The following is an 8,203-nucleotide window of genomic DNA, read 5'->3' as shown; positions in this document are numbered from 1 at the left end:
CACCCAATATCCCCTCTATGCTGTATTACTGCACCCACCATCCCCTCTCTGCTGTATTACTGCACCCATCATACCCTCTGCTATATTACTGCATCCACCATCCTCTCTGCTGTATTACTGCACCCACCACCCCCTCTCTGCTGTATTACTGCACCTTCCATCCCCTCTGCTGTATTACTGCACCCACCATCCCCTCTCTGCTGTATTACTGCACCCACCATCCCCTCTGCTGTATTACTGCACCCACCATCCCCTCTATGCTGTATTACTACACCCACCATCCCCTCTCTGATGTATTACTGCATCCACCATCCTCTCTGCTGTATTACTGCACCCACCATCCCCTCTGCTGTATTACTGCACCCACCTTCCCCTCTCTGCTGTATTACTGCACCCACCATCCCCTCTCTGCTGTATTACTGCACCCACTATCCCCTCTATGCTGTATTACTGCACCCATCATCCCCTCTGCTATATTACTGCACCCACCATCCCCTCTCTGCTGTATTTCTGCACCCACCATCCCCTCTGCTGTATTACTGCACCCACTATCCCCTCTGCTGTATTACTGCACCCACCATCCCCCCTCTGCTGTATTACTGCACCCACCATCCTCTCTCTGCTGTATTACTGCACCCACCATCCCCTCTGCTGTATTACTGCACCCACCATCCCCTCTCTGCTGTATTACTGCACCCACCATCCGCTCTGCTCTATTACTGCACCCACCATCCCCTCTGCTGTATTACTGCACCCACCTTCCCCTCTCTGCTGTATTACTGCACCCACCATCCCCTCTCTGCTGTATTACTGCACCCACCTTCCTCTCTGCTGTATTACTGCACCCACCATCCCCTCTATGCTGTATTACTGCACCCACCATCCCCTCTCTGATGTATTACTGCACCCACCATCCCCTCTATGCTGTATTACTGCACCCACCATCCCCAATTCTGTATTACTGCTTCCACCGTCCCCTCTCTGCTGTATTACTGCACCCACCATCCCCTCTCTGCTGTATTACTGCACCCAATATCCCCTCTATGCTGTATTACTGCACCCATCATCCCCTCTGCTGTATTACTGCACCCATCATCCCCTCTCTGCTGTATTACTGCACCCACCATCCCCTCTGCTGTATTACTGCACCCACTGTCCCCTCTGCTGTATTACTGCACCCACCATCCCCCCTCTGCTGTATTATTGCACCCACCATCCCCTCTGCTGTATTACTGCACCCACCATCCCCTCTGCTATATTACTGCACTTATCATCCTCTCTGCTGTATTACTGCACCCACCATCCGCTCTGCTGTATTACTGCACCTACCATCCCCTCTGCTGTATTACTGCACCCACCATCCCCTCTGCTGTATTACTGCTCCCACCATTCCCTTTATGCTGTATTACTGCACCCACCATCCCCTCTCTGATATATTACTGCACCCACCATCGCGTCTATGCTGTATTACTGCACCCACCATCCCCAATTCTGTACTACTGCCCCCACCGTCCCCTCTCTGCTGTATTACTGCACCCATCGTCCCCTCTCTGCTGTATTACTGCACCCAATATCCCCTCTATGCTGTATTACTGCACCCACCATCCCCTCTCTGCTGTATAACTGCACCCATCATACCCTCTGCTGTATTACTGCATCCACCATCCTCTCTGCTGTATTACTGCACCCACCACCCCCTCTCTGCTGTATTACTACTCCCACCATCCCCTCTGCTGTATTACTGCACCCACCATCCCCTCTCTGCTGTATTACTGCACCCACCATCCCCTCTGCTGTATTACTGCACCCACCATCCCCTCTATGCTGTATTACTGCACCCACCATCCCCTCTCTGATGTATTACTGCACCCACCATCCCCTCTATGCTGTATTACTGCACCCACCATCCCCTCTCTGCTGTATTACTGCACCCACCATCCCCTCTCTGCTGTATTACTGCACCCACCATCCCCTCTCTACTGTGTTACTGCACCCACCATCCCCTCTCTGCTGTATTACTGCACCCACCATCCCCTCTCTGCTGAATTACTGCACCCACCATCCCCTCTGCTGTATTACTGCACCCACCATCCCCTCTCTGCTGTATTACTGCACCCATCATACCCTCTGCTGTATTACTGCATCCACCATCCCCTCTCTGCTGTATTACTGCACCCATCATACCTTCTGCTGTATTACTGCACCCACCATGCTCTCTGCTGTATTACTACACCCACCATCCCCTCTGCTGTATTACTGCACCCACCATCCCCTCTCTGCTGTAATACTGCACCCACCACCCCCTCTCTGCTGTATTACTACACCCACCATACCCTCTGCTGTATTACTGCACCCACCATCCCCTCTCTGCTGTATTACTGCACCCACCATCCCCTCTGCTGTTTTAGTGCACCCACCATCCCTTCTGCTGTATTACTGCACCCATCATCCCCTCCTTGCTGTATTACTGCACCCACCATCCCCTCTGCTGTATTACTGCACCCACCATCCCCTCTGCTGTATTACTGCACCCACCATCCCCTCTCTGCTGTATTACTGCACCCACCATCCGCTCTCTACTGTATTACTGCACCCACCATCCCCTCTCTGCTGTATTACTGCACCCACCATCCCCTCTCTGCTGTATTACTGCACCCACCATCCCCTCTGCTGTATTACTGCACCCTCCATCCCCCCTCTGCTGTATTACTGCACCCATCATACCCTCTGCTGTATTACTGCACCCACCATCCCCTCTCTGCTGTATTACTGCACCCATCATACCCTCTGCTGTATTACTGCACCCACCATCCTCTCTGCTGTATTACTGCACCCACCATCCCCTCTGCTGTATTACTGCACCCACCTTCCCCTCTCTGCTGTATTACTGCACCCACCATCCCCTCTCTGCTGTATTACTGCACCCACCATCCCCTCTGCTGTATTACTGCACCCACCATCCCCTCTCTGATGTATTACTGCACCCACCATCCCCTCTCTGCTGTATTACTGCACCCACCATCCCCTCTATGCTGTATTACTGCACCCACCATCCCCTCTCTGATGTATTACTGCACCCACCATCCCCTCTATGCTGTATTACTGCACCCACCATCCCCTCTCTGCTGTATTACTGCACCCACCATCCCCTCTCTGCTGTATTACTGCACCCACCATCCCCTCTCTACTGTGTTACTGCACCCACCATCCCCTCTCTGCTGTATTACTGCACCCACCATCCCCTCTCTGCTGAATTACTGCACCCATCATACCCTCTGCTGTATTACTGCACCCACCATCCCCTCTCTGCTATATTACTGCACCCATCATACCCTCTGCTGTATTACTGCACCCACCATCCCCTCTCTGCTATATTACTGCACCCATCATACCCTCTGCTGTATTACTGCATCCACCATCCCCTCTCTGCTGTATTACTGCACCCATCATACCTTCTGCTGTATTACTGCACCCACCATGCTCTCTGCTGTATTACTACACCCACCATCCCCTCTGCTGTATTACTGCACCCACCATCCCCTCTCTGCTGTAATACTGCACCCACCACCCCCTCTCTGCTGTATTACTACACCCACCATACCCTCTGCTGTATTACTGCACCCACCATCCCCTCTCTGCTGTATTACTGCACCCACCATCCCCTCTGCTGTTTTAGTGCACCCACCATCCCTTCTGCTGTATTACTGCACCCATCATCCCCTCCTTGCTGTATTACTGCGCCCACCATCCCCTCTGCTGTATTACTGCACCCACCATCCCCTCTGCTGTATTACTGCACCCACCATCCCCTCTCTGCTGTATTACTGCACCCACGATCCGCTCTCTACTGTATTACTGCACCCACCATCCCCTCTCTGCTGTATTACTGCACCCACCATCCCCTCTCTGCTGTATTACTGCACCCACCATCCCCTCTGCTGTATTACTGCACCCTCCATCCCCCCTCTGCTGTATTACTGCACCCATCATACCCTCTGCTGTATTACTGCACCCACCATCCCCTCTCTGCTGTATTACTGCACCCATCATACCCTCTGCTGTATTACTGCACCCACCATCCTCTCTGCTGTATTACTGCACCCACCATCCCCTCTGCTGTATTACTGCACCCACCTTCCCCTCTCTGCTGTATTACTGCACCCACCATCCCCTCTCTGCTGTATTACTGCACCCACCATCCCCTCTGCTGTATTACTGCACCCACCATCCCCTCTATGCTGTATTACTGCACCCACCATCCCCTCTCTGATGTATTACTGCATCCACCATCGCTTTTATGCTGTATTACTGCACCCACCATCCCCAATTCTGTACTACTGCCCCCACCGTCCCCTCTCTGCTGTATTACTGCACCCACCATCCCCTCTCTGCTGTATTACTGCACCCAATATCCCCTCTATGCTGTATTACTGCACCCACCATCCCCTCTCTGCTGTATTACTGCACCCATCATACCCTCTGCTGTATTACTGCATCCACCATCCTCTCTGCTGTATTACTGCACCCACCACCCCCTCTCTGCTGTATTACTACACCCACCATCCCCTCTGCTGTATTACTGCACCCACCATCCCCTCTCTGCTGTATTACTGCACCCACCATCCCCTCTGCTGTATTACTGCACCCACCATCCCCTCTATGCTGTATTACTGCACCCACCATCCCCTCTCTGATGTATTACTGCACCCACCATCCCCTCTATGCTGTATTACTGCACCCACCATCCCCTCTCTGCTGTATTACTGCACCCACCATCCCCTCTCTGCTGTATTACTGCACCCACCATCCCCTCTCTGCTGTATTACTGCACCCACCATCCCCTCTCTGATGTATTACTGCACCCACTATCCACTCTATGCTGTATTACTGCACCCATCATCCCCTCTGCTATATTACTGCACCCACCATCCCCTCTCAGCTGTGTTTCTGCACCCACAATCCCCTCTGCTGTATTACTGCACCCACTATCCCCTCTGCTGTATTACTGCACCCACCATCCCCCCTCTGCTGTATTACTGCACCCACCATCCTCTCTCTGCTATATTACTGCACCCACCATCCCCTCTGCTGTATTACTGCACCCACCATCCCCTCTCTGCTGTATTACTGCACCCACCATCCCCTCTCTGCTGTATTACTGCACCCACTATCCCCTCTATGCTGTATTACTGCACCCATCATCCCCTCTATGCTGTATTACTGCGCCCACCATCCCCTCTGCTGTATTACTGCACCCACCTTCCCCTCTCTGCTGTATTACTGCACCAACCATCCCCTCTCTGCTGTATTACTGCACCCACCATCCCCTCTGCTGTATTACTGCACCCACTATCCCCTCTATGCTGTATTACTGCACCCACCATCCCCTCTCTGATGTATTACTGCACCCATCATCGCTTCTATGCTGTATTACTGCACCCACCATCCCCAATTCTGTACTACTGCCCCCACCGTCCCCTCTCTGCTGTATTACTGCACCCACCATCCCCTCTCTGCTGTATTACTGCACCCAATATCCCCTCTATGCTGTATTACTGCACCCACCATCCCCTCTCTGCTGTATTACTGCACCCATCATACCCTCTGCTGTATTACTGCATCCACCATCCTCTCTGCTGTATTACTGCACCCACCACCCCCTCTCTGCTGTATTACTACACCCACCATCCCCTCTGCTGTATTACTGCACCCACCATCCCCTCTCTGCTGTATTACTGCACCCACCATCCCCTCTGCTGTATTACTGCACCCACCATCCCCTCTATGCTGTATTACTGCACCCACCATCCCCTCTCTGATGTATTACTGTACCCCCCATCCCCTCTATGCTGTATTACTGCACCCACCATCCCCTCTCTGCTGTATTACTGCACCCACCATCCCCTCTCTGCTGTATTACTGCACCCACCATCCCCTCTCTGCTGTATTACTGCACCCACCATCCCCTCTCTGCTGTATTACTGCACCCACTATCCCCTCTATGCTGTATTACTGCACCCATCATCCCCTCTGTGCTGTATTACTGCGCCCACCATCCCCTCTGCTGTATTACTGCACCCACCATCCCCTCTGCTGTATTACTGCACCCACCATCCCCTCTCTGCTGTATTACTGCACCCACCATCCCCTCTCTACTGTGTTACTGCACCCACCATCCCCTCTCTGCTGTATTACTGCACCCACCATCCCCTCTCTGCTGAATTACTGCACCCACCATCCCCTCTGCTGTATTACTGCACCCACCATCCCCTCTCTGCTGTATTACTGCACCCATCATACCCTCTGCTGTATTACTGCATCCACCATCCCCTCTCTGCTGTATTACTGCACCCATCATACCCTCTGCTTTATTACTAAACCCACCATGCTCTCTGCTGTATTACTACACCCACCATCCCCTCTGCTGTATTACTGCACCCACTATCCCCTCTCTGCTGTAATACTGCACCCACCACCCCCTCTCTGCTGTATTACTACACCCACCATACCCTCTGCTGTATTACTGCACCCACCATCCCCTCTCTGCTGTATTACTGCACCCACCATCCCCTCTGCTGTTTTAGTGCACCCACCATCCCTTCGCTGTATTACTGCACCCATCATCCCCTCCTTGCTGTATTACTGCGCCCACCATCCCCTCTGCTGTATTACTGCACCCACCATCCCCTCTGCTGTATTACTGCACCCACCATCCCCTCTCTGCTGTATTACTGCACCCACCATCCGCTCTCTACTGTATTACTGCACCCACCATCCCCTCTTTGCTGTATTACTGCACCCACCATCCCCTCTCTGCTGTATTACTGCACCCACCATCCCCTCTGCTGTATTACTGCACCCTCCATCCCCTCTCTGCTGTATTACTGCACCCATCATACCCTCTGCTGTATTACTGCACCCACCATCCCCTCTCTGCTGTATTACTGCACCCATCATACCCTCTGCTGTATTACTGCACCCACCATCCTCTCTGCTGTATTACTGCACCCACCATCCCCTCTGCTGTATTACTGCACCCACCTTCCCCTCTCTGCTGTATTACTGCACCCACCATCCCCTCTCTGCTGTATTACTGCACCCACCATCCCCTCTGCTGTATTACTGCACCCACCATCCCCTCTATGCTGTATTACTGCACCCACCATCCCCTCTCTGATGTATTACTTCACCCACCATCGCTTCTATGCTGTATTACTGAACCCACCATCCCCAATTCTGTACTACTGCCCCCACCGTCCCCTCTCTGCTGTATTACTGCACCCACCATCCCCTCTCTGCTGTATTACTGCACCCAATATCCCCTCTATGCTGTATTACCGCACCCACCATCCCCTCTCTGCTGTATTACTGCACCCATCATACCCTCTGCTGTATTACTGCATCCACCATCCTCTCTGCTGTATTACTGCACCCACCACCCCCTCTCTGCTGTATTACTGCACCCACCATCCCCTCTGCTGTATTACTGCACCCACCATCCCCTCTCTGCTGTATTACTGCACCCACCATCCCCTCTGCTGTATTACTGCACCCACCATCCCCTCTATGCTGTATTACTGCACCCACCATCCCCTCTCTGATGTATTACTGCACCCACCATCCCCTCTATGCTGTATTACTGCACCCACCATCCCCTCTCTGCTGTATTACTGCACCCACCATCCCCTCTCTGCTGTATTACTGCATCCACCATCCCCTCTCTGCTGTATTACTGCACCCACCATCCCCTCTCTGCTGTATTACTGCACCCACTATCCCCTCTATGCTGTATTACTGCACCCATCATCCCCTCTGCTATATTACTGCACCCACCATCCCCTCTCTGCTGTATTTCTGCACCCACCATCCCCTCTGCTGTATTACTGCACCCACTATCCCCTCTGCTGTATTACTGCACCCACCATCCCCCCTCTGCTGTATTACTGCACCCACCATCCTCTCTCTGCTGTATTACTGCACCCACCATCCCCTCTGCTGTATTACTGCACCCACCATCCCCTCTCTGCTGTATTACTGCACCCACCATCCGCTCTGCTGTATTACTGCACCCACCATCCCCTCTGCTGTATTACTGCACCCACCTTCCCCTCTCTGCTGTATTACTGCACCCACCATCCCCTCTCTGCTGTATTACTGCACCCACCTTCCCCTCTGCTGTATTACTGCACCCACCATCCCCTCT

The sequence above is a fragment of the Taudactylus pleione genome, unplaced genomic scaffold (assembly GCF_031769625.1).
Source record: "Taudactylus pleione unplaced genomic scaffold, aTauple2 ptg000008l, whole genome shotgun sequence".
NCBI classification, from domain to species: domain Eukaryota; kingdom Metazoa; phylum Chordata; class Amphibia; order Anura; family Myobatrachidae; genus Taudactylus; species Taudactylus pleione.
Note: the sequence above shows the minus strand (reverse complement) of the source record.